Below are 26175 nucleotides of genomic sequence, written 5' to 3'. Positions count from 1 at the left end.
TGAGGCAGGACAGAGGTGAAGAAGGAAACACACATCAGCCCACTCAACTTTTTTTTTTTTTGTCAGTATAAGAGAGGCTGGAGAATGATCCTCAGAGCACAGTGTGCCCATAGTGTCACACTGAATGGTGTGGCTGAGGGACACCTCTTCTTTCACCCACAGTGCCTCTCTGCATTAGTCACCCACAAGAAATATACACTGGTAGAGTTTAATGTTGCATGCTTGTTATAAGAGGTTTGCTTATACTACACACAAACGATAATTAGGGGAATAGCTCAATGTTTCTTCAAAAGATATTTTAGTTTCCCCAAACCGCAGAACCCCGCAGGCTGAGAACTCAGAGTTTTCCCCAATTACTTATTAAAACTTCTTTAACGAGTATTTCTGCATGAATAAAAGATGTGGAATTAGGACCATACTATATATTACATAAAATAGGAAATAAATGAGCGACTGCAGCCACCTGGAGAGCTGCCTGCACTAGCAGAGCTTGTGCAGAGTTGAGTTAACATATAAATTGGTCCCTAATGCTGCACCAGTGACCACCTAAATGCATCCGATGGCTTGCTCTTGCCATAAGGGGGAAATTTTGTTCCTTCTCTTCCTTTTCCTTCTCCTGTAACTCAGACCTCCACCAGCCATGGGCCCTGCCTCCTTGCTTGTGGTGGCTCTGGAGCTTGACCATGGGCAGGTTCAACTCACTGACCTGGCGGAAATCTTGGCACCTCTTTCTTCCTGGGTCACGTTTCTGCTTGGTTAGTAACTGGCATTAAGCGAAGGAATTCTTTGATTCACAGACATCAGAGCTGAAACAATGGAAATGAGAGGACTGATGACTGAGAAGAGGGCCTCCTTGTTCAGGTGGAGGTGAACTGATGGCTTAGTGCACACCATCTCACGAATCTGAGACTTACAGTGTCTGAGCACCTCAATCCACTGTAAGCATCCAAAAAGCAGTTCAGTAAAAGCAGCTGCTTTCCTCCAGTGCAGCTGAGGCCATGACCGTGCCACCTAGACAGGGCGTAACGCTTGCAGCTGCCTCATAAGGCCCGCTGCATCTCTGCCAGCCCCGACAGTGCAGATGTTGGAGTGCTTTCACCATGAGCTGGACCAGGAATGGATCCAGCTGAAAAATAACCTCTTCTTCCAGCTCACTTACAAAGTCACATAGGAACAACGTGGGGCAGTAGAGGGCTGAACAAGGGGTCCAAATGGGCTTCTCCAGGGTTCAAGGTGAAGGTGGCATGTGTCCAGCTGCACCTTGCTGCTGCTCTCCCAAAATGCTACCAGACAAAGGTTGTGACTTCCATCAGCTCTTCCACCTTTGCTTATTGGGTTAGCCCAGCATGACTGACTGCTACCAACAACAGCCTTTGGACTGAAGGTTAAATTGGGCACTCGATTTTTCCTGGTTCTTCAGTGGGAAAAAAAAAAAAAAAAACAAACAACAGAAGTGTCTGAGATGTATGTACATTATTCATGTATTATTCACATATGATTATAACAGTGAAGTTGTGTAATACAGGTTACAATGAAGGCATTCAGCTGCCCTTCCTCTCCTGCTCCCTTATGCTATATTTTACATTCTTTTGTTGCATTTGGCTCATGCTAAACTACAAGCCCCTTGTGGCAGGGACCACGTCACTTATGCACCAGTGCAATGCCTCACATAATGGAGCTCTAACAGCGATTGGGGCCTTTGGGAGTGCCTGTCACAGAAATGACGAGAGGGAATAGTTTCACTCTTGTGGAGTGCAGAATTAATTGTGCCTCAGAGTGCTTGATTTTTGCCAGCCTCTTTGAAGGACTTCATCGTTTCCTCTTGTCTGTGTCGGTCCTTTCCCTCCACTGCCTTTACACGCATGCAGACGCGTGCACACTGCTGTGACTGCTGGTCTTTCCCATCTGTCAAGAGACCACTGGACCCCTCCTTTCCTTCATTCTCTGCATCTCTCCTGTCCTTTTGCTGATGTGCTGAATAGGGCAGCAAATAATGGTTAGTTAATGAGCAAACCCCGATTTCCCTGATTTTTGTTTTAAAGAAAAACATGTATTAACTCTTTTATCCCTAAATACAGGGAAAGATAAATTAAACCAAATGGCATTTGGGGCTGGAGGACAAAGGGGAGAGAGGGGGTGGGAGGGAAAAAAGGAAGAGGCAAAAGAGAGCTGTCTTTGGACTTGATGACATTTGTAGGTCCCTTCCAACTATCCTATCCTATCCTATCCTATCCTATCCTATCCTATCCTATCCTATCCTATCCTATCCTATCCTATCCTATCCTATCCTAATCCTATCCCAGACTCTTTAGCAGGGTCTGTTGTCATTGAACAAGAGGAAATGGTTTCAAGCTTAAAGAGGGTAGATATAGGTTGGACATAAGAAAAAAGTCTTTTACAATGAGGGTGGTGAAGCACTGGAGCAGACTGCCCAGAGATGTGGTGGATGCCCTGTCCCTGGAGATTTTCAGGGTGTGGCTGTATCAGGCCCTGGGCAGCCTGATCTAGCTGTTTTTATTTAGTGGGGAGGTTTTTGAACTAACTGAATCTAAGTGAAAGAAGTAAGTAGAGAACTGGGAACTTCCACATCAAGTAGAGAGAGCTGTAAAGTTCCCACTGGCTTCAGCATGCTGGCATGCTTTGTGACTCCTTTGTGAAGGCTTGAGAAATACTGCTGAAGGGGGAAGCAGCTAGAACATTGGCTCCAGTCTTTTTGAACCTACACACCATTGTTTTCCTACACAATTTCCTACAAACCACAACGCAGTTTCACACTCTAAACCGAAAACCTTATGAAGGCACCAAATGGCCATGATGACCCTCCATGACTTGAAGGAACATCAGAGATTCTTGGCAGAGCTGAAATATGGGAGGACAGAGGTAGAACAAAAGCACTCTGTGAAGTTGTTGATCCCACGTGTACAAATCTTCATTGACTGCAATGACCAACACAATTGGGTGAGAGAGTTAAAGTTATCCTTACAGTTGGTCTCGCTGCGGAGTCACCACGTGGGATGTGGGTGCAGATGCAAGGGGTTTCACAAAGCATGCTTGTTACCAGTGGACTGGATGGGAACTCAAGAATGACGGGCAAAGAAAAGCAGATAACAAAGTCAGAGAAAACTACCATGAGGTCAGCTACAGTGCCTTGGGTACCATATTGGCATGTGAGCAACACAGAAGAAAAAATACCACCAGGGTGATAAAAAGCCAATAACCAGCCTCATGTTACAAGAGCCAACAGATTACAGACAGAATAACAAGTATTTTGTGGCAGGGGCTATGTGGACAAACTGAGGTGTTCTGGGCTCTTCTAGACACAGACAGCGTTGCCTTGTGTGGATAGGAGCTGTTGGGCAAAAAGCTTCAAGCAGGCTTAGAAAAATAAGCAATCAAATCAGCAAGGAACCCAACAGCTGCTAACACTGTAAAATGACGTGAAGAAAGGATGAGCCCAGAGGATTCACTGTATGGATGTACATCGAGACAACACACTGAGACATAACCTTGCCAAAGATCAGGTGATGATGAAAATGCTGATGGTGCTGCTGTATCGCTATTATTTTAACTATTTTTAAAAAAAGGAAACCAAAAGCAACCAACCGGAAACCACCTTCCTGCATAGGTAAGCATCAGAAGCAGACTCAGGCTCAGACCTGGAGCAAGCCACAGACGTGACATACATATGTGTTACTGCAAAATAGAATATGGGGTTTGAGCGTGTTCTCAGGAAGTAAGAACCTCACAGTGTCAGCTCAGTCCTCCCATGTGGGTGGAAACATACAGCAATTGTGCAATTTCCCTAAAAATTCTCCAGAGATCTAAGTTAGGCATTTGTCTTTGCAGCCTTTCCTGCTTTGCTGTTACTGTACCTTTCACTCAAAGTCCTTGTGCTTCCCTGCATGATGGAAAAGGTGGTTATCCCTTTCACCTAAAGATCTTGTTATATCAAAAAGCCACCCATAACGATCTGGAGGTCCCTTTTATCATCACACCTGTCTTTATTAGTCATGCTGAGAAAAAAAAAAAAAAAAAAAAGAAGAAGAAGAAGAAGAAGAAGAAAAGGAAGGAGGACAGGCAGCCTGCATTCCTCCTTGCCCTCCTTTTCCAGCTCGGCTCCCGGAGCCCCCTCAGCCACACCGCGCAGCAGCGCGGAGCCGCCGGGCAGCCCAGGGGCAGCTCTGACAGCTCCGGGGGGGCCGCACAGCCCGGAGCTGCCGAGCCCGCGCCCCCGGCCCCGCAAGAGGCCGTGCCCTGCGCAGCCTCCACAGAGCAGCGCTGCGGTGCGCGGCGCGCAGGGGCCCGGGGCGCGGGGACATGCGCACTCTCCGCGGACCACGCTCGGTGTTTCTCCTCCGCCTCCCCCGGGCGAAGGAGGAGGAGGAGGAGGAGGAGAGAAGGAGGAGGGAGGGGAGAGCAGCGCGCCGCAACTTGCTGCCGCTCCTCCCTTGCCGCTGCCCGGCCCCTGCGGGCTGCGCTCGGCGGGCAGCGCTCGGCGGGAGGTGGCAGCCGGGGCGCGCCCCGCCGCGGGGCCGGCGCCTGCCGGTGAGTTGGGGGCGGTGCGCGAAGTTGCTGTGTCTCCGTGTGTATATGCGCGTATACGTGTGCGCGCGGGGCGCTCCGCGGCCGCGGGGGGCTGCGCGGGGCTGCGCGGCCGCGGGGCTCGGCTGGTGGCCGCTGGGTTCTGCCGGTGGCTACGGGGCTCGGGGCGCACCGCGGGTCGGCCCGGTCCGGCCGCGCTCCCCGGGCGGCCCTCGCCCGGCGGCCATTTGGTGCCGGGGTCGGTCCGGCGGCGGCCGCAGGTGCAGCGCGGCGCGGGATGCGGGAGGAGCGCGGTGCGGGCTGCGCTGCGGCTCGGCGGGCTGGGGCTGCTGCCAGCCGGCCCCGAGCTGCGCTTCCATTCACATCCCGTTACGTGGTGACAGAGTGTAGTTTGTTGCGCGGTGGCATCTGCTCCTCGTCTTGGGAACTCTTGGAGAGGAGGAGGTCGGCAGGGGAGGGCAGGGGCTGCCGTTCAAAGCGTGGCAGAGTGCTGCGAGCGGCAGCGGGTCCGAGCGGACCGCCCTGGCTGCCTCTTGGAGCATCCCTTTGCCTCGCTGCTTCTGACGAGAAGAGCTTGGCACACGGTCGTGGCGGAAAGTTGTGCAGCGTTACACGCGCTAATGGACCCGATTATCTAAATAAACAAACCCAGTGATTTATAGGTGTCTGAGCTGCAGTGCTCTGAACGATAGAACTCTTTAACCTTTCTTCCTAATCTGTCCCTCCGAGATTTGGTTTTAAGCAGAGTGATACATCATCTGTGGTGCCGAGTACTTGAGTTGATTACATTTGTAAAAGGAATGAGCTTTGAAATAATACCGAGCCGTTAAGCATCAAATGCAGAAAAAGAGTGTGAGAGAGAAAGAGCAGAGATAACATTAAGGCAGGAATTTTTTTTCCCCTTCCTAACGGACAGGCTCAATTAACTTTTATCTGGAGTTCTTATTTTATTAAGCTTCAAGAAAAAAAAAATGCTGTATTAAACCAACCGCAAGTCTTCCTTGGTCCTATTGAAATCTGTCTCTGTTGTAGGTAAGTTGTGATTGGAGCTGCGTTTATTCAGAGACCATGCAGAAGCACTGCTAAAGATATCTGGCATGTATCTGGAAGCACTTTGTTGTTGTGTCTGTTTCGCTCAGACGGTACAGAAGCAGAAATCTCAAATTCCTGGGTTTCTTATTCTACGTCTTTAAAAATTGTGTCCTGATAAGTATCCCTGTATGTTAGATGTGCGGCAGCGTTCCAGCAGAAGTGCCTCCTTTTACTGGAAAAGGGATTCAATTCAGCTGTGAGCTTCTTTAACAAGGGCCAAATTCCGCAGCCTGTAGAGCATCTTGTGTATGGGGTGAGTCTTTTGCTCCTGTTGAAAAACAATAGTGAGCACAATATGTGCAGCATTTTGCAGGCCAGAAATAGAAAAGCAGCTTTATCTTTAACCAGTATTTCAACACAGCATTTTATTAACATAAAATCAATATTCAGGTCAGCAATGAGGATCTGCAACTTCTGGAAGAGAAACTGAACTGAAGGCAGCACAGTGTGTAAAGGTTGTGGGATTTGGCCCCCCACAAGCACACCCATCTCAGTAAAAGTTCCTTAAGTTAAATGTCACTTAATGATGAACAAAAAAGGTAATCTATTACACTTTAAGGCAGTGATCCTCAAAACCTTCCTTGCCAGGCTCTTGAATGTGCCTTTAGATCATGCATTGTATGCAAATGACTGCTACTAGAGAGCTATGCTCTAAATTTATCCTACTATTAAAGTTATATTGATCAGAAAGTGGCAACTGGATTTCAAGTCCTAAATAAGAAATGCTCCATAGTCTCCAGCTAATTTATATTTTAAGAAGCACTATGCCGAGGAATCCACAGGAAACGCATTTAGTTTTCTTTGCTGGCTGTGCAGTGGCATTTCGTTAATAAACGCTCTCTCCCGAGGCTGACTTCATTGGCACACAATGGAGTTAAATCTGTTTATCAGCTTGTTGATGGTGCTGGTGAAGTGCTGGAGAGCTCAGTGGCTGGAACCGGATGCAGCCCTCCTCCCTTCCAGTAGGGAACGAAATGGGAAATGGAAGGGCTTTTTCAAAGTAGTTCCAGCACTATCATTTGAAAGAGCAAAATGCAGTGCAAGAATAAGATTAATAGACCAAGTAGACCCAAAGACATTGTTTAACATTTAATTGAAACCATAAATCATTCAAACAGCATTATCCAGGCTCCTGCAGTGATGCTTCTGCTTCCAGGTGTTGAGAACCCCACAGATTTCATTACCAGCATGTGCGGTGCTGGGGGACCGGCAGCTCATCCTCAATGCCCCTGAGTCCCACTGTGGTCAGGCGCCATCACTGGTGTGTGGGTCACCAACCTGAGGCTCCCCTCACAAGTGGGAATGTTTGTGGGATGAATGGCTGTGGCCCTGCTGAATGAGGTTGCTCACAAAGCCGTGGCTGCTTGCTGCTTGTCCTCATGCTGAGCACACAGGGGCTGTCTTGGTGCCTTCAGTTGCAGTCTTTGTGTGTATAGCGATGCCACAGACACCTGCTGTGGTCAGGAAGGAGGTTCAGGGTGGCTTCTTCCTCAGGCAAGACAACGGGTTTCTAAATGTTTATGTAATGGAGTTGTAGAGTATCTTGAGCTCAGAGGGACCCACAAAGATCACTGAGTGCTGTTCCCAACTGCACACAGCACCACCCAAAAATCAAACTATCTGAGAGCATTATCCAGATGCTCCCTGAACTCCAGCAGCTTGGGGCCGTGCCCACTGCCCTGGGCAGCCTGTTCCATGCCCACCGCCCTCTGGTGCAGAACCTGTCCCTAACCCCCAGCTGCCCCTCCCCTGACACAGTTCCATGCCGTTCCCTCGGGCCCTGTCGCTGTCCCCAGAGAGCAGAGCTCAGCACTGCCCCTCTGCTCCCTGTGAGGAGCTGCAGCCGCCATGAGGCCTCCCCTCAGCTTCTCTGCTCTGGGCTGAGCAAACCCAGGGACCTCAGCTGCTCCTTACACTCCTTGCCCTCTTGTTTCATCACCGTCTTTGTAGCCCTCCTCTGGACACTCTCTTAATAGTTTTATGTCTTATGTTGTGGCACCCAAACCTGCACCCAGTACTGGAGGTAAGGCTGCGTCAGTGCAGAGTAATTTTATTGTGCGGTACTTTCAGTGAGCACCACAGTCAGCTACTGCTTACACTGGCTAACATGTGGAAGGGGAGCACTGCATGCTCATTTGTGTAATGCTGCTGGCAGTAAGCTCTAGGCTTGGAAACCACTTTGTGCTCATGAGTACTCGGGGAGGCCCTGTAGAAGTGCACGGATGCAGCAGCTGCATGGTGCTGCACCTGAGTGCTTGGGTGCAAAGTTACTGCAGACATCCTCAGTTGCAGTTGCCCGTCTCATCCTAGTAGGACCTCTCACTGAATTGCTGTGCCATGCCAGGGCCTCTCTGCAGGTCTCCCATGAGCACACATGACGCATCCCTGGGCTTCCCAGAGCCCTGTGCACTGGGCAGGCAGTGCTGCATTGTACAAGCTGCTCATGGACCCTGGTCAGCAGGAACTCCCAGGTGCTCAGCACCATATTTGAGAGCATATGCTGCAAACCCCCACGCAGTTTGACTGTGCTTTTCTTTAGTGGGAATGCATTTTTTTACAACACTGTCTCCACAGTTACTTGAGCAAACTGTGGCGCCAGAGCCAAGAGCATCAGTCAAATTTGACAAGGAGCATACCCCTCTTTGGAAAGGGACACAGTTTCTTGTGGCCCACTTCAGTGCCACAGCTTAGGGGCAGCTGGGTGCATGGGGTTGCGGAGCAGACCCCATAGCAGGTCCTGCAGCAGGGCAGCAAGCAGCCAGGTGAAAATGAGTGGCAGGAGGCATTTCTCCACTTTGTGAGTATGGTATAACTAAGGTTTAATTAAAACAGCGGTGGTAGATTGTTAGGGCAGATAAATACTGCCTTGTTACAGCCCTCTTGGGTTGTATGTAAGCTGAGTTCGTTTTAGAAAGGATGAATGAACAGTCAGTGTGGAGGATAAAGATCAGCATTGTTAATTGCTATGGAACTCTTCCGTGGGAAAGTATAAACTCGTAAGGAATGATACTGTCCATAAATGTCATTTAAATATTTACATAACTCAGGGATAAAATTTCGATATTAAAGTACAAAGTCACATTTGGGGTCCTGTTGGCAATAACCAGGACTTAGCTGGGTTTAGTTGGTGGTTAGTGCATTGATTGTGTTGTGTTTCCAAATGCTTTGCTAACAGTAACTGAGAGCTCTTCTTCAGTGTGAAAAGCCTTTAATTGTTCCTATTTAAGAAAAGGGTTTTTAATTTTGTTTTTTAGATACTTGGGAAACTATATTTACTTAAACTCTTGTGTTTCATATGTGATTAACTTCTACCTTTTGGTGTTCCAGTGTAAGAATGCAAGTCACCATTATCTAAGCTAGGTGCATAGTAGTTGATCATCCACTGAAGCTTCTGGCTATTGGTAAGTCTGCAGAGTGAGAAGGAATTACTCCATGTGGGAAAGGTTTTTTTCGCCCACCATGAATAACTGGAAATGGTAGGAACTGTTCCTACGCTGCTATTGATGTTACAGTTCTCACAGAAGTTTCTTTTGTCCTTTTCCAGTTCTCAGAATGTGATACAACCCTTGAAAAAATCTGTCTACTTTCATGTAAACATGATGAAGATGAACCTTTGAGAACATAGCTTATGTTGATAAATAAACTAGCTTGGCCAGAGTAAATCTTTTCATCTAACTTCAAGAGCCACACTGTATTGAAGTAAATATAGATGTACTTAATGTGCTCCTTTCATCCAAGTACATAACAAACACTCTAAACTACTGCAAACAAACCTAAAATGGATTTCTGAGTGATTTTCTTCTTAGTACTGGAGGAGTTTAGTCTAGTTTGGGTAGGACAAGAGTGGACTTTACTCCTGGAATTGTGGAATTGCTGAGGTGAGTGCTGATCTAAACAGTAGAGGCAGAGAACACGTGGGAGACCTAGCTCTTTTGCAGTTCTTCTGTGAAAGAGACAGAAAGTGCTTGCTCTAAAGTGTTTTCGATGAGCTTGTTCCCACAGTCATCCCTTGGAAGGCTTCTTGCAGATGACCTTTGGGTTGAAGAACCTGCAGTGTTCCTGCATGCCTCCCTCAGCAGCCACACGGCTCACATCTTGAACCCAGGTTGCACCATAAGAGCTCTGTCCCCACTTGGTGTGACTTGCATGCGCCCTCTCCACGCAGTGTCTGCAGGGCTGCCTGTGAGGCCGCTGCATGTAGCATGCAGTGGCATGATGCTGTTATGCTGGGGAGGCTTGTTCTGCAGGGTGCGTCTGGCTGTGCTTGAAGCCTTGCTTCATGAAGTTGAACTCAGTGCAGAAGGTGGCCCTGAGGCCATCTTGTCATCTGCTGTATGCACTGAAGGATGACTGCAGCAGCCTTGGTGACGTTGTTAGTTCTGTGTTGGTTGGAATGTCTGGGAAAGAGGAGTTGGAAGAACAGTTCTGCAAACTTGAAGGTGTGACAGCGGGTTTGTTTTTCATTTCTAGATTTCCAGGATGACTGTTTTCAGTGACAACATGTTCAAATAGATCAGGAACTTGCTGTGGGAAGCATTCTGAATGCATCTAACCATTTGGTTCCATAGTACCTGTTTCACAAGGAGGACCACCGTGTATCATGGAATTATAGAATGGCTTGGGTTGGAAGGGACCCCGAGGATCATCAAGTTCCAGCCCTCCTACCACAGGGAGGGGGTGTAATGTTTGTATTTCCCGTATCACAAAGAGTCTTTGGTTTTTCTGTTTAGACAGGACAGTTGACAAACAGAAAAGTGAAATGTTTTGTTTTGAAAAGGATAAACCCTGTTTTGGAGAAAAAGACCATAGCTTGGTGTTTTCTTAATAATAACAGTTCAGGTCCATTTCATTCCATTGTGAAATAAAATTCCATTCAAAGCTGGCTGATATGTTTATAAGATTTTGAAAATTAGACTATTTAGAGAACTATGTTAGCATAATTACAGAAAATTTTCAGTATGAGCTTTTTCTTTGCTGCAATCTTGATGAGTAAGAGATAATATAAAGGATGATTTCTTTGAGAGTTGGAGGAATGTTATGAAAGATCTTTACATATAGCAGACTCTTGTACTTTAAATACATAACAGTGATATACTGTTGCCTGGACTCTGCTCATCATTTGACACCACAAATAGTCAGACATGCAATTTAGCTCGTGTCTGATTGCGTTGTGCCATGTGTACAGTAGTGAAACTTATTAAAAACTGTTCATCTTTGGATGTGTTCATCTGGGAATTTACTCATAAATAATTGATAACTCCCTGAAACAAAATCTCTTAATTACTCCTTGGATTTCTCACCTCGTCCCTCCTGTGCTCATTGTTCTTGTAGACGCAGAGGAAGGCAGAAGCACGGCTTTAATGAAGGTGTATGTCAGCCTCCAGTGCTCCTTTCAAAAGGTCACCCACCTAAGCAGGGGAAATAAAATACATGACAACAGAGAAACAGTTTATTGTCCTATGGAGAAATGTGGCATTTCAGTGTTTTGGAGGAACCACTTAGCTGTTATATTTAAGACTTGTTTTCATCCTATTGTAGGAGAAGTGCTTATGATGAATCACTAAATCATTGAAATGTTTGCATCTAGTGCCCTGAAGGATGTCAAATTAAGGGCTATTTGATGTGCAGTACCAGTTACAACTGTTATATTTTGGCTTGATCTTTCAAGATTTTAGTCTTTTTGAGTATCTTTGCTCAGACGGTTGAGTGCAGTGGAACAAGTCACTGTGAGCAGGGGTCTCTCAATGGAGTGAGGGTTTGCTTGATTGAGCTCTTGTTTTCCAGGCATTGAAGCATAACGATGTGTTTCCTTTCCTGTGAAAAAAGAAAAGCCTTTCTGTTACCCACAGACTTGATAAAGTGCATTTGATTTTTATCTAACAAAATCTCATTTTAATGGAAAAAGTGTCCTAATGTAAGATAAGTTCATCTTTCTGATGACTTTATTGCTTTGGAGATGCCAGCCAAATTCTGTAGCAGTCTTTGGAGGTGCTATTATTTGCTTGCAGTTTAATAGCCCGAACTATTGCTAATGTACAAGAAATGTTCAAATGATGCAATTAAGAGAACCCTAAGATATCTTGCAGCTATTTTAATGTGAGCTTTCAGATGTTACTCTTATTTAATTGAAAGGTGAATGCTGTGAGGGCTTTGTTAGTCTGCAGTTTCCGAATGATAAAACTTTTTACAGACTGAACTAAACGTAAAGTCCTAGAGAGCCAATACCAGCTTTTGACTTCAGAAATCATAGCTCAGGCTTTTGCATTTTCACCTGCCAGAAATGTGCATCCATGGTGCTATTCAGACTTGCGACTTCCAAAAAATACTGGTTTTGATCAAATAAAATGAAGAAAAAAAATCTTCCCTGATATTGGAGAAAAGAAGGCCTTCAGTCCTTCTATAAACCAAAAGATTAAGCTTGCTTATAAAGGATTAGCAGAGTTCTCTTCTGTTAATTCGTAGTGGTGTAGTCAAAGTGCCTGATTCTACATCAGTGGAAAATCCATTATCGATCAATGGGAATTTTACAGCTGAAGCCAAAGGGATTAGAGGCTCATCGTTTGGAAGTGACTGAGGGAGAGAAAGAGCTGGATATGCTTGTTGTCACATGGCTGTGAGCCACCACTACGGTAAAGACACCAGGAATGGCAAAGCAAAGTCCTAGGTTGCTTCAGGCAGGCTTTTTCAAGGGATGCATGAAGGGACATGGAGCAGGGCTGTGGAGAAACCTTGTTTTGGATACTGCTGACTGTCCTTAATCACCTTTAAGAAAAACTATTTCAAAGTGGAAGAGAAGGTGACCTGAAGTCCTGAAGATTGTGCCGTGGTGGGGGGAGAATTAATGTGAAATAAAGGCCTTGGTTTGAGGAGGTCTGATGTCCAGGATCTGGTTAAAGCAGCAAGGAGAAACACAGATTTGGAGTTGAGGACTTTGTGGAAGCACTGGTGCCTGCGACTCGCTACCGCCTGGGGACGCTGGTTTGAGAGGTGAGCCTGAGGAAGTGGCAGGAGGAAATTACTAGTGATGGTATTGAAGATGGTGTCCTAGCAAATTACACAGCCTGCAAAAGTTTCTTCCTTTAATAAACTAATTTTCCTTCTGGTAGAGTGCGTGGGCTGAGGCTCTTACTATTAGAACTCTAAGAAAACGCATAGTTCCACAGTACTTTAATTAAGAATGTTCATGAAGCACATTCCTAAATATAATTTCTCTTTCCTTTTAAACACTGAGCATAGTTAAAAAGTAGCTCTGGTCCAGAGCCCAGCTGTGGATGAAAGCATGGCCCGCCCTGACTTCTGCTGCAGCATTTGGCACGTACGATTCTAAGGATGGTACCTAATACATCACAGAATATTGTTCAGAGTAAAAATTAGATTTCTTACGATGATTTGGTAAATGTAAATGTATTGTTTTTATCTGTTGTAATAGGCAAGATTGTGTCATTTAGCATGGCAATTACAGAGATTAAATTAATTTCATTTTCCTTTATTCTTATTAAATGCAAAATAATTGAACTCACATCGTAGGAGGCTGGGACTCTGCTGTTTGTAGCTTCATCATTTATTAATCTAACGCATTAGATGAGAAGCTTTATAGATTTGCTTGCCTAAGGAAAAAGGAGAGGAAGATAGATAAAGGCCAGACTGGATCTGTGTATTCTGTCTCGCACCTTGAGGTACTGTCAAACTGTTGCCTCATTTTCAGTACGTTTCTGTAAGAAAGAGCACTTCCCCCAGAATGCCTGATTGTGACCTAATGCTTAATCAGTCCAAGTACACTCAGATTTGGACAGACAGGGTTGCTTGTGCAGTTCCTTTGCCCTCCTCATCACGCTGCTGGTATGGAGGTGTAGAATTGTAAACGGGCAGGCAAAATAAAATACAGGTGAGAATGCTGTAAAAAGGTACGTTTTGTAATATCTTGGCCATCTTAATTGGCTGTTCTAGTTATGTGAGGGAAGCTGCAAAATAATATTGGCCTAATGTAGGCCGTGTTGCAGTAATCAGCTCGGAAGTGACAGAAGCGCTCTTCTTTCTTACCTTCATGTAGCTGGAGGGGGCTTGGAAGTTGGACATTTGTCTCTGCAGCACCAAGTAGCCCTGACACTGCCAGCCACAGATTAGTAAAACAAATCCCTCAAGTTCATAGTTAAGTGGAAAGTATAAAGAATATTTTCTGCCTTTTTTTTTTCTTTTCCTTTTTTAATGTGTCATTTGTTGGCTGGTACAGTGACCTCCATTTCATGACTCTCGTGATGTGACTTGATACAGAGCTTTCCTGTGGTGATTCATTCATTGCACTGGGGAGTAGTGGCATGTGACATTACGCATGGGAGCTTAGGTAAACAGTTACCTGAAGACCACCTGTAATGAATCTGTACTTAAAACATTATCTATTAATGCAGTTGTTGTTTTTTTTTAACATGACATTCCTTCCAGTTTGTTTCTCTCTCAGTTGTGTTCTTGGTATTCAAATGGCATGTGTACCTATCAGCACCTTTTATTGTTGCCAGTGTAGCCGGTTTGGAAAAAGATGTTCCTAGCAATTAAGGACATGAAATTTGCCGATACATTGGGAAAGAGTTCTGCACTAATATGTAAAGGTATGGCACAGCAGTTCAGTCTTCCAGGGGATCGTAGTGGACAGTCTGTCCAATCTTTTAAATTGTTGATCCAGTCAATTTTATTGACTGAAGTGAAAGCACAAATTAATTTTTCTTTCCATTTTCAACATTAAGATTCCATTTCATACCCTAGATTTACATTTCAGTATTAGTTGTGTGTTTTGATTTGTGTGAGTGAACCCTGAAGCCCTTCCTCGCTTGTGAGTCCACCTTTAATTCATTTAACAAGTCAGTCTCATTTCTGAGCAGCCCGTGCATGAGGAGCTGATTCATATTAACAGATAACCTGTATTGGAAAAAGTGATGTCTGTACCTGGTTATGAAGAGTGTGTTATGGTGTGAGCTCTAACCAGTTACTGTCAACTGATGGATGTTGGTTTCCAGATGACACTGTTAGCATCTTCCTGAGCAAGTCTGGTGACACAGTCCTAAAGAAGTGCTGGAGAAAGCAAGCTAGTCTACAAGCAGAGGATTTATTTCCTCCCAAAATGAGAGGTCGTTATTGTGAGGAAATTAGCTAAATTATTTACAGCAAGCAGATAGCCAATAACTCAGCATTTCTTCAGTGTTCAGACATGGTTTATGCACTATGTGGTGCATTTGATTGCTAGACACTCTAACATCAGCAGTTTCAGCTGGCATCATGCAACTTCCAGAAACAGCTGGGTTGGGCTGGCAGGAGAGATCTGACCTGTGAAACATGTGATAGGCCCTCAGGCTCTTGTTTGGACAACCAGCAGACGAGGGTAGCCTCACCAGAGCTGCCTGGCTTCCAGCACCTCTAGAGATGTCAGCAGGGTAGGGCTGCAGCAAGTCGGTCCTCTCTGCCTTTATTTCTGGAGGAAGATGACCTGGGGGTTTCATTGCCAGCCACAGAGCACAGGGCCTGGAAGAACCAGAGCTGTCCATAGTGCGAGGAACTGGGTGGAATCACCTGGGCTACTGCAGCCCTGGAGTTGTGGGCCTCATGCTTGGTTGTCTGGGACCCTGGAAACCTGGGGTTGGTTTTTGAAAGCTCTTTGTTTCTCCCAGCCATAAGAGTTACTGAAATTGGACAGTGGTAAAATTAGCAGAGGGTGTCAGTTTTGATCAGTGATCAAGAATATTTTATTCAGGGTAGACAGTTACAAACATTTTCTGAAAACTTGTTTTCAGAACAGGACAGTGATTACATTTTGCAAGTGCCGTGATTCTGTAGGAGCGAGAACTTCCAAGGCTTTGCAGCTTCTTTGTTCCACACAGCAAGAGGCGTGTTCTTGCTCCACCGAGCAGTAGTATTTTCTGTATTGTATATTAGCTTGTATATTTAATTACATTGATGCTTAAGAAGAAGTAACACCTTCAAACAGGAAAGGCTTCCTTTCACTGGAGTCTAGAGTAATAGAGACAAAAACCAAACAGTAATTTCTGTGCTTAAGTTGTCTGTCAGTAGATATTAATCAGTTTTCTGAAGCCTAACTCTGAAGTGTTAAGTGTTCATCATTTAATAAAAATAATGCACCCTGCAGTTCATCAGTAGCTGACACTTAAGACGATTCAGAAAAGACTTCAGAAAAATAAGTGTGAAGATTGCTGTAGGTAAATTATGAGAAATAAGAGATTCATAGTTCTTAAACACCTCGCTACCACACTCTCGTATGTGTCTGCCTCAGCCTGATTTTATATCAGTAGGAGCAGGCTTTTGCAGAAAATTCAGTTCTCTGAAGCCAGTCGTATACTTGAGTGGGGCTACATGGAAGGGAGAAGTACAGTGCTGCTTTCCCTCCCTGCAACTGTTGTTTCAGTCTGAAAGCAGAGAGGTGCTGAAGATGTGCCCTGCACATCTAAACTTGCCTTTTCCTCAGTCTTTTAAATCATCTTCTCTTATGGATTTTTTTTCACTTAGCCCTGGCAGCAGAGGGGATTTGATGAAGAGGTTAACTTCCAAAAGCGTGGTCCAATGATTTGGTGTGTACCAAACTTTGAATTAGGGGAGGATGATATTGGAAGCTGATCTTGCAGGTGGGTGTAGCTAATGTGGGATTTAGGACAAGAGGTAGTTTATAATATTGGGAGTGAGAAGCCTGGCTTCTGGTGAGTCTGAATGCTGACCCCAGCTGGTCATTGCTGTGTCCAGAGGACATCAGCTTCGGCTGTGTTATGTAGAGAAGCCAGGTGTTGTCGCACATTCAACATTTAAACATGTGGGAATGACTTGGGAACAAGGGAAGGTGCAAAGTTCTGCATCTGGGGAGGAACAGCCCCAGGCACCAGCTGGAAAGCAGTTTTGCAGAAGAGGACCTGGGGGTTCTGGTGGACACCATATTGAACATGAATGTGCAGTGTGCTCTTGAGACAAAGAATTGACATCCTGGCTGCATTAGGCCAAGTGTTGAGAGCAGGTTGAGGGAGGTGATCCTTCCCTTCTGCTCAGCACCGATGAGGCCACACCTGGAGTGCTGTGTCCAGTTCTGAGCTCCCCAGTACAGGAGAGATCTGGACATACTGGGGAAAGAGTCCAGTGAAGGGCCGTGAAGATGATTTAGGGCCTGGGGGGCACCCCTCCTATGAGGGGAGGCTGAGAGAGCTGGATCTGTTCAGCTTGGCGAAGAGGAGGCTCATCGGGGATCTCAGCAGTGTCCTGAAGGGACCCTCCTGAATGGAGGATGCCAAGAGGATGGAGCCAGGCTCTGTTCTGTGGTGCCCATTGCCCAGACAAGAGGCAGTGGGCACAAACTGGAACACAGGAGGCTCCCTCCAACCACCAGGAAGCACTTCTTTACTGTATGAGAGACTGGCACAGAGAGGCTGTAGAATCTCTTCCTTGGAGATCTTTATTATCTGCCTGGATGTGGCCCTGGGCCCCCTGCGCTGGATGTCCCTGCTGGAGCAGGGGTTGGGCCAGGAGGACCCAGAGGTCCCTGCCAACTTCAGCCATCCTGTGATTGTGTGAGCAGACCAATTAAACTTGAAAGCAGCTGTGCTGGAAGAGTGGCAGAACCAACTCTGTGCCATCTTCCATGCAGACAGAACGTTTTTAAAGAGAGCCTATTCTTAAATAACAGTTCCCTATTTTGTTCTTGAATAAACTTGAAGATAATTCTCCACTCACCCAGAAAAGGTTATCAGTACATTCTTGGTACCTCGTGTCTGCTTCTCAGTTCAGTTCTGCTTTTTAACCTTAATTTTTATAACAGAAACTCTTGTATGTGTACACTGATTTGTTCAGCAGGGAAGCTGTTTGTCATTTTCTCCTGTTCCTGCAGGATGCATACCACTGAAAATTTTTTCATCTTGCTATGACCACGTATGTGGAAAAAAATAAGCAGAAATCTCATTCTTAGCTGTGACTTGAGTCTGTAAATGTTAGACAAATAATGCAAGTCACTTGTATGGCTTTTTCTGAGGATTTCTTTTTTCTTCGGAGTCCAGTTCGTAGTAGTTGTGTTTGTGCAGCCAGCATCGTGTCAGATTTGTTTCCACGGTATGACAAACAATGTGGTGAGCTTGGCTGTTGTGCTGATAGCACATAAGCAGTATCATAGCCAAGATGCAAGGCAGGAGACTTTTATCAATGCAGGCCTACGGAGAGCGTTTTTGTTGTAAAACACAAAGGTGTGCCACTGAGTTTGTTTCTTCGTTCTGACAGAGCTAACAGCAGCCTGGAAACAAAACACTCAAAGTGTGCAGCTTTTTATGCAAGTGGGAGCAATGGAACCATTATCGGTGGCCTTAGCTTTCTCATCTTGTTTTGCAAGCTAATTTTATATTAATTTCAGGCATAGCTTTAATCTTTGTCAGTAGGGCAGCCGCAGAGGGGTGACCCTTTGGCTATTGATGTCCAATTTGTTTTTGTCCCCTGACTCTCCTTTTGCAGAACAAAGACTGAAACATTATTTTTCATATTAATTTATTTCCTATTTGGAATTGTTAAAGTTTGCGAAGAGACTGATCTTGGATATATCAGCGCCGTCTTCTCAGTGTAAATAGGATTGTTCAAGTGTGGTCCTTGGTGACTGTGGAAGGCTTTGCAGGTTGGGGATAAAGTTGTTTGAGGTAGAATAGGAGCAGTCTTAATGTGAGGTGTTTGATTTTCCTGAAGGAGAAGGAGAGTTGATGTTTTAGAAAAGGATGAAATTTAAGCCTTTTCTAAGTTCTCTCCAGATGAAACGCATGCGTAAGAACCATTTCAGTTCTGGTTGTACTTGCAACATCAGAGACTTCAAAAGAGAAACAACTGCATATGTAATATGGTGGCTAAGACCTTAATGAGCGGCAAAATGGGTGAAATTTCTTTTTTTATCAAGATCTGAACTGCACAGTGGATGCGGACTTCAGTAGGAACAAGTTTAAGCAAAGGAGCGACAGATTTTTCTTCCTAGAGAAAACAGATATAGCTCTTTGGTTTTGGTACCTAGAGCCTGTGGTGCGGGAGGAAAAGATGCTCAGCACGATTGGAGCATTTGAAGTCATTTTAACATGTTTAGAACAGTTTAAGAAAATAATCATATTGGTGGTGTTTTTTTTTTTTAAAGCTGCAAAGGTTGACAAGCCAAAATATACATGAGCAATAGCTACTGAGGAGATTTATTTCCATGATAACTAAAATGTGGATTTCTTAACGCCATGGGATTTGCATTTTGATACCCTGTTGTGGCTTCAAAGGGATTATGCATACAAACTTGGTGTGCAGTGGCGGTTGCATGTGTGAAATGACATTTGGTGCTAGATTTGTTCTTTATTATGTAAGAGGTAGTTTTATTTTTAGTTTCATTGATGTAAAAAAAGGTAGACTCCTAAAATTGACAAGTTTTGTGATGTTTCCCTTTCTTTATTGTTGTAAATTGGTAAGAGATAGTGATGCTAATATCTGAAGATAATATCTGAAAATAAATCAGTTTTTTTGTCTTTATGTTTTATTTGCCTCATTACTGCACGTGTGATATGAGCAGCAAACTCAAGAATTGCGCTTGCGTTACCTTTAGGAAAAAACTGCTCTTTGTTATACAATGGAAATACACACCAACGCTTCAAAGAGTCTCAGAAAAGGTCTGAGATGCAGCGCTTGCATATCTACCTTTTAGGGCTTTTTGGAAACTGAAATGCCTTTCCACACACAAATAACAGGAGACTAGTTGAAAAAAGGATAATATCAGGAGGGAGAAAATTAATATCCTCAGGCTCAGCATGGGAGGCTGCTTGGGGACACTGTAAAAGTCACATAAGGCATCTGCATTGAAACGTAAGCAGGCAGAAAGAGTGGTCTGCTGAAAGCACAAAAGTTAAGAGTTATTCAGACTACAAAGCGTATGGATATCTGTCCCTAGTGAATCCAACAGAAAATGACCAGACTGTGTTGAGTCAAACAGAAACTGAATACCAAGATCTTAAAAGGACTTTGAAGAGCAGAGAGTGCAATGTAGAAGTAAGTGATAAACTGCATATATATCAGAAGGTGGGTAGCACTGGTGGGCATGTAAGATGATTGGGAGACTGAAAGGACATTTGAAAAAAAGAAAAATAAAAGTTAGTTACATTGTGCATTGTAGGGCAATCTGGACAGCTGCTTCAGTGAGTGACAAAGATGAGAAGGTGTCAGTCCGCTGAGAGAAACTGGCAGGTTGAGTACAGAGATGCCACCGTGCATCGCACAGAGTGTAGCTCATGCTCTGAGGAGGTGGCATTGCTGGCACAAAGCATGCTGCATGCCACAGTGCTGTCGCTGGGACTTGTGAATCTCCATGCTGCCTTTTGGGGATTTCACTTAAAAGAAGATGGAGACTGGCAGAAAGGAAGCAGTGATTTTGAATAGCAGTGATGGTCCTGCAAGGGTGAGAGCTCCCTGGGGAGCAGTTTCTCTCCTTAGCATGCTCCAGCTCACTTCTTCTTCCTTCTCCTTTCTTCTTATGGGGTGAGCACAGCTATCCTGTAGTGCCGTTCACAAGCCCATAACTAACTTCACTAAGTCCATCCTTCCTGAAAATTAGCTCTTTCTTGATAAATGCTTATCTTTAGCTTCTCCTGGATTTGTGAAAGTGGAAAAAAATAATGGAAAAAATAGGTGGTTAGTCTTTTGGATATTTCATGAGATAACTGTATTATTTATAAATAATTTATGACTTTGAAACTACACTCCTTCTCTCCAGATTATATGTCTTGTATAACTGAATGGTATGATTTACCTTAAATTGCCCATCCGACATGCATCACGAATCTCTGCACACCACTCTTTCTTTTTTTCCTGCATGGCCTTCACTTGTAGATAGGAGATTTGCATAAAATGATTTCTTCATGTAAATGTGATCAGGCTGAGGCTCCAGCGTCTTGTTATAACATATGTACCAATTCCCTTGAATTGGGTTAGCATCTACCTTGGTAATTGAATCTATTTGTTAGTTGCTGTAGTTTTTGGAATTAGTGCCAAGCAGGATGCATGCTCTTTGGTGTTTTTGCTGCAGTCTTCACATTCTTGTCTTATCCTAAGACTTCATTTAAATGAAACACTAGACAGGGGCAGGAGGGAATCCTGGCTGAAGCTGCCTCTGGCTCCTGCCGAAATAGCTTTAAGGGCTGCCCCTTGCCTTATCTCCACTGGCCCTGACCAGGCGGCTGGCCCCAGTGCAATTAAAAAGGTGCATATAAGCTGGGGAGATAAGGGTCTGTGTCATCTAGGCAGTGACATGGGGCCCTTCAGCAGAAGAAGAGCACTGGAAGTTGCGTTTAATCTCTAGGAGATAAGGAACCATTGAACAATATGTTGACTGCGCTGAATTCTGAGGTAATATGTTTTGGGGGTAACTCTCTTTAAATGCAAAGCTGGTGGTAGAAGTCTTGAGCAGGTACAGTGAGGAGGAAAGTCATGGTAAATGTAACTAGGCATCGGCCAAATCTTGCTCTGGCAGCAGCCTTGGGGACTGCCTTGAGTGACTACTTGGAAGTGCTCTTCAGTGGGGGATTGATTCCCTTTTCTTTTGCCTGGTTTGAGATAAAAGCTTCTTTCTAACCTTGAGCACAACCTCATTGAATCTCCACTGTTGCAAACTGCAGGATTTTGATTCTGTGCTGTTCAGATAGAGGGGAAGAGGTTGATCAGAAGAGAGCTGTGGGTTGTCTGACGAACTCAGCATGACAAAACCTTGTTAGTTTGTCACAGGGTCAGTCCGAGTTCACCTTTGCCTGTTTTATCTGTCCCACTAAGTTGCAGTGCTCACGCAGCCTGCTTTCAGCCAGGGAACCGAGCTGGACCTGATGCCAAGGTGGATGGATCGTGGGTCGTGTGTCATTGTCCCCATAGTAACGCGGCTCTGCCTGAAGCCTCTGGTCTAGAGATGGTCTTGCAAGAACAGGGCCTGTGTTTGTGTTGTGCTGCCCTGTTGTAACCACCTTTGAGTCTGGGCAATCCAGAAACTGAATGATATTACCCTGGACCTGCTGGTTTCAGCCCTGCGTTTGTATAGCGTGGAATGTTGTTGGTTTTTTTTTTCTTTGTTTGCTTGTTTGTTTTTACATCAGTCACTGGTTTTGGCAGAAGCTCTTAATCCGTGGTCTCTCTTTCCATGTTCAGTTTGTTTTCTTTCTGTTCTTCCAGTTCCTTTTATAGCCGTCCCTCCCCAGCTTCTGTGATCTTGCTCTTACTTCCTTGTCTCTCCTTCACCTGAAGCATGAATAAACGAGATAATGAGACACAGGCCAGTCATCCCAATTACTTTGTGTATGAATGCATATGTATGTTCTTACATCTCTCTTGTCTCTCATCTTTCTGTCTTCTTATACAGCAATCTCTGGAGGATGGGATTATCTTTTGGTCTGTGTCTAGCATGTTGACCCTGCTGCAGTATGAATAGCGTTGACTAATGGTATACATATTTTGAAAAGCTGGAGCTGCATTGTGGTGTTCATCTGGGCTAGTACTGCCCAGCAAATTATCATGAAACCTTAGCTAGTCATCACTGTCAAGTATTTTCCTGCATCCAGGTTGTGATTACATATTTCTAATTTTTGAAATCAGAAGGGCAGATAAAATGTTGTCAATACAGCTTCTAATAATTATATGATGCATTTTATATTGAAGTTAATGTGTTCTGAGTAAAAGTTTATTGGAAAGATTTGCTAATTTAAGTAATGGTGATAGCATTTTGGTCAGGTGTGTAGTAAATGTGGAAATTTGTGTGTAATTTTTTTTTTAAGGCTTTTCCATCTTTCTGTAATTACCAGATAGATAATATGAACTTGCCAGATCCAACATGCTAATGATTGCCTTCCAGCTTTTAGAGAGACAGAAATTATACACTAACTGTATCTGAACGAGATTCTGCTTTGGTAGTGTGATAAAACATACAATACTTTGCTATCTTGCACCTTCATAAACATCCATGAATATTTCCCTGATCTGTCAATAAAGAAAATAATGAAGATGAAGCTGAATCTACTTCAGGAGTACTCAAATGGCTATTGATGGCTTAGGAATGCTGGGTTATCAATAGTAGATGAACTGCTTTGCTGTTGTCTGACACTTTATAGGGGTGTCTCATGAATCATTTTCAGATAAAAGGTAAGTGTTCTTGCTGTCCAATTTTGCTCCTCTTAAATTGCTACATTTTTCAGCTTTGTCTGCACATTTCCTGAAGCAAACCTCCCTGTGGCAGAGGTGCAGCGTATTTTCTTACTGAGATGCCTTTTTTGAACTGGCTCTGAATTGTGTTGCTTGATTAAAGGCAAGTCTACTGAGATCTTAGCACGTGATGATCATCTGCTGTGCTCTGTATTCCACAGACAACTCAGCTCTGGGCTGGGCTGTGCCATTAGGAGGAAGGTAAAGAGAAGGGTGTTTGGGTAACATCCTTAAATGTACCACATATTCTTGATGCCTTGCACTTGGGTCTGGAATAATGGGCAGGAGAGCACATTGAGTATCATGCCACTGCCCATTTCATTTGTTACACCTCGCTGTATCTAACATATTGAGGAATAATTTGCAGCCCAAGAACTCCCCTGCGTTGGAGGGAGTTCTTTCCAGTATATATTTTCTTTTAAAATGCCATGGGAGATTTATGCAGAAGGACATAAAGAGCTCTGGTCTCTTATCTTTGTTGTCATCGTGTTGGGACTGTGTAGACAAAGGAGCAGCTGAGGGTGGCACCTCAGCTGTTAGATGAAGAAGTGGGAAAACAAAAAACAAAAAAACAGTGGTAGAAGCTGCAGCAACAATTCCTGACTCTGCATGAAGTCATCTAATCCACAATTAATATAAAACACTCCTAAAATCACCACAGCCTTTGGTTATTTTCTCTGTTTCAGAAATAGCTGAATTCCTGCCCCCAAGGCAAGAAATGGTGTGAGTTTACTGGGGTACTGCTGCACAAAGGCCTTTGGGGTTATGAGGCTGTAGTGCCGCTTCGGTGTTGGGCTCCTGAGGCGTGAACCAGGCCACACTTTGTTGGAGAACATTCTGCAGAATGTGGGGGGAGTCCTGGGAGAAAGCTTTTGTGAACCCATTCTGTTGGATTTATTCAGAAAACAGAAAAATTAGATCCTCCCGTTAACAGTGTGTGTTTTAGGCTGGTCTGTACTGTGAATAGGTGAGGCCTATGCTTGTTTCGAGCTGCGCAGAGTGAACACTTGCCAGGCCCTTTCTGCACCGTAAGTTTTGGTCTGTGTATCAGTGGAACTTCTGCAGCTGAGGTGAGGGCTGAGGGATGGTGCCTGGAGCTGTGAGGGCAGTTTGGGCCCAGAAGCCTTGGTTAATGGGCAGTGAAGGGAGGAGGTGGAACACAAGGAAATCGGCTTATGGTTTTGACCAATTGGAATACTGTTGCTTATTTTCTTGCCTTTCCTGTCATTCCCCTCATTCCCCCTACCCTCTAGGATCTCCTCTTGAATTGACTCTAGCCAATTGTATGAAATCAGGCTTTATTATGTGAAATTAGACTTTACTGGAATGACTGCATCGCAGAGTGGTGAGAATCTCCCCCCTCATCTTTTCTCCAGAAGCTGAAGAGGCTGCTGTTGACATCAAAGTGTATTACTGAGTTGCTTTAAAAACTACTTCTGTGCTGGGTCATGGGAAAGGTTTCCAGTGCAGTATTTTACCCTGATGCATCTATAACTCTAGCAGCTGCCATCAGCAGCACAGCTACCTTCACTTTTTCAATAAAGAAATAAATCTCAGTCATTTTTTCTGGGCTCTGTGTGCCAGTTCCATGAATTAAAATTCACAAAGAGAATACAGCATGAGGAGGGGTGGTTGTGTGCTTACATGGTTGCCATGGCAATAATTAAGGGCACACTTATACCAGTGGACCCAGGAGCAGTCAGATCTGGGCATGCTGTATGCATGACCCATCAGGATGAGGCTGGGGCACATGTTTAGCCCTTTCTCCCCGGCTTTCCCCCCAGTGTAGTGTGGTTTCTGCAGGGATAGCACATAGAGACAAGGCTGACTGGTGTCTCCTGGGGAGGAAGGACTCAGGGGGCCTTCAAGCCATTGGCTTGCCAAAATAAGAGAGTTTGAACAAGATCTGCAGCTAATGTAAATTGGTATAGAATTGTTAGCAGTGCATTAGCATGTCATCGTTTAGAAGAACCGAACTACAGCTCCATTAGATTATGTTACTTCATGACTACAAGTCTATTATATTTTCTGCTGTTTTGTGCTATTGGTGCCAGCTATGCTGAGAAATGCATTAAAGCAGAAGATATGTTCCAGACCAGTTGTCTCCAGAATGGCTGTACTTCCCTCTGTAGCCACTCTTCCTCTTTTAGCAATCTTTGTACATTTCCTCTTTTACTCCAGATGGACTTTTGTTGCCTTCCTGTCACTCACTTGATACTCGCTTGTTGCTAGTCCCTCATCCAGCCTCTCAGGTCTCAGTTGCTGCCTCCTTTGTTCTGTGTCCTCCTGTGTCTGCCAAGGCAGAGACAGTCTCCTCTCATACCAGCTGGATAGGCCTCACTTCACCTGTTCTCATCCACATGGTTCCCAGTCTTCTTTTTCACCCATTTTTTTTCTCCTTAGCTCTTGCCTAGATTGACTGACTCTAACCCTTCTTCCTCCCTAGTTTCTTGCCCTCCATAACCCTGCTTTTCTCCCTGTCTTGGCAGCCAAATTTCCTTGCCATTCATCCATCATCTTCCCCGCACGTCTCAGTCCCAGTTTTCCCCTTTTCATTACTCTTCCATTTTTTTGCTGTTTTCACAGTATTGCACCTTTCCCATTTCGGGGCACAGTAAAAGCATCTTTCTGACAAAAAGCTTTTTCCTGTCTCATGTCAAGGCTGCTTCAAAGATTAGAGATTCTAGAGCTTCTCAAAGAAAATGGATGCCAAGATCTTTTAACTTGGGCAGGAATAGGCATTTTTCTTTGGCTTTATTTACAGAAATACGTGCATTGCATTAATGGAGATGGTGAAAATGAAATTTAGCACAAGGCTACATATTTGAACAGTTGAAAATGGCTCTGAAAAAGCAAAGTGCCAGACAGCTTTAGTGAGCAGTGCTGCTGCCAGCCTCACCTGTTACTCATCATCAGGAAATACCATTACTGTCTTCCAAGTGCTTTTTCTCAGCATGTTGGCAAATACATACTCTTAGAAGATCTAATATGATACTGCAAATTTTGCAAGGCTCCCATTAAGAGACAGTTGTACAAGGAGAAGGAGCTGGGTGAGTAGTGAACTGCTGCCTGCCTTGGCATCTTGGAAGAGGACGTTTGGGAGTGAGAGCCCTACTTTGGAGGTAGTTATTATTTGGGAGTCCCTTAATGATAGGACTGCACGTGTGTGTGTGTGCATATGTGTGCGCACATACATACAGTCCTTGCTTCAAAACTAGTTCTGTATAAATAAAGACATCTCACAAATTACAGGAGCCTTTATCACCATAGCCTTTCCTTTTTACAGAGGGGTCGGATTGGAATGCTGATATCCAGAAGACAGCTGGC

At 44.6% G+C, this 26175-nt stretch overlaps 1 protein-coding gene across 2 annotated transcripts in view; it reads left to right on the top strand.

Moving 5' to 3' along the window:
• Positions 4447–26175, top strand: part of PAG1 (phosphoprotein membrane anchor with glycosphingolipid microdomains 1) — a 105198-nt gene continuing 83469 nt past the window's right edge. Inside the window, exon 1 of one of the 2 annotated variants that reach the window (XM_021386609.1) lies at positions 4447–4545. The gene's annotated coding sequence lies outside the window, so the exon portion shown is untranslated. The remainder of the gene's footprint in view (positions 4546–26175) is intronic. The other variant, XM_021386615.1, reaches the window with a different exon arrangement.

The sequence above is a fragment of the Numida meleagris genome, chromosome 2 (assembly GCF_002078875.1).
Source record: "Numida meleagris isolate 19003 breed g44 Domestic line chromosome 2, NumMel1.0, whole genome shotgun sequence".
NCBI classification, from domain to species: Eukaryota; Metazoa; Chordata; class Aves; order Galliformes; family Numididae; genus Numida; species Numida meleagris.
Note: the sequence above shows the minus strand (reverse complement) of the source record. Positions and strands in the feature narration are given on the sequence as shown.